At 57.2% G+C, this 1,059-nt stretch overlaps 1 long non-coding RNA gene across 1 annotated transcript; it reads right to left on the minus strand.

Annotated features, from left to right (window-relative positions):
• Positions 1 to 136: 136 nt before the first annotated feature.
• LOC104915583 lies at positions 137 to 993 on the minus strand. The gene is made up of 3 exons (XR_796406.2): positions 892 to 993; positions 750 to 785; positions 137 to 189 (listed from the first exon to the last, which is right to left on the minus strand). It is a non-coding gene; the product is annotated as an uncharacterized LOC104915583 (long non-coding RNA).
• Between the last annotated feature and the right edge of the window lie 66 nt (positions 994 to 1,059).

A 1,059-nucleotide genomic window follows, 5' to 3' on the forward strand; every position in this document is an offset into this window, starting at 1 on the left:
ACTGCCTCTTTTCTCGGCCCATTGACCACCCACAGCAGGAGGGAGCCCAACAGAGGCCTTGGGGCCCAGGGGTGTCTCCAAGTCTCAGGAAAACAGAGAGGACAGCAACACATCCCAGTCCCATTCTTATCCCAGGCTCATCCCTCAACTTACAGGACCAGGAATTTCAAGGACGTCAGGTGGTGGTTTCTGGGGAAGAAGAGGCAAGGGGCAGCCGTGAGGGAACTGTGAGACTGGGTGCCCCCACCCAAGCCTCCTGTTTGTCCCTAGGGCTGCCCCCCAACCCCGTGGCTACCAAAGTCTGTGAGTACCTCTGCCCATGGAGGAGCCCAGGGTTGGGGTGGACATAGGGACAGGGCAGAAGTTTGGGGAGCCCAAAGGGAGGAGAAGAGGGGTGCCAAGAGATTTGGGGGTACCAAATAGAGAGGAACGGGGATCTCAAAGAGAGGTGAATGGGAGAAAAAGAAACAGAGGGGACCTAAAGAGATGAGAATCAGGGTGCCAAAGAAAGGAGATTTGTTAGTGCCAAAAGGATGGGATACAGGGGTCCAAAGAGAGGGCATTTGGAGCCCCAAAGAGAAGGGATTTGGGGATCCAAAGAGAAGGGGACTAGGGTGCAAATGGAAGGAATTTGGATGTGCCAGTGTGAGGGGTGGCCTCTGTCTTCAGGGACAGACCCCACCTGTCCCTGCAGAGCTCCTTGCAGGGCCACTCTTGGGTACAATCAGTGTGGCTGCCCAGACACTCACCACAAGAACTTCCGAGTCCGGCAATTGCACAGATGGCTGAGGGGAGAGGGAGTAGGAGAGAGAGTGAGAGAGACCTTGGCACTGGGGACCCCCGTGGCCAATCCTTTCCAGCCCCAGCCCACATCCTTCATGGATACTTCACCTGAGCTTCCACTGTGCAGCACAGGGCAGCGAGGAGCATCACGAGGCTGAGCGCAGCTGCCTTCATCTTCCTCTGTGCTCTGGGAGCTGGGTGAGGCTGCAGGAGGCAAGGGCTGCATTTATCCTCCCAGAGCCCCTCCCACAACCCCCAAATGCCCCTGGGTTTGGC

The sequence above is a fragment of the Meleagris gallopavo genome, assembly GCF_000146605.3.
Source record: "Meleagris gallopavo isolate NT-WF06-2002-E0010 breed Aviagen turkey brand Nicholas breeding stock chromosome Z unlocalized genomic scaffold, Turkey_5.1 Chr41_random_7180001956146, whole genome shotgun sequence".
NCBI lineage: Eukaryota > Metazoa > Chordata > Aves > Galliformes > Phasianidae > Meleagris > Meleagris gallopavo.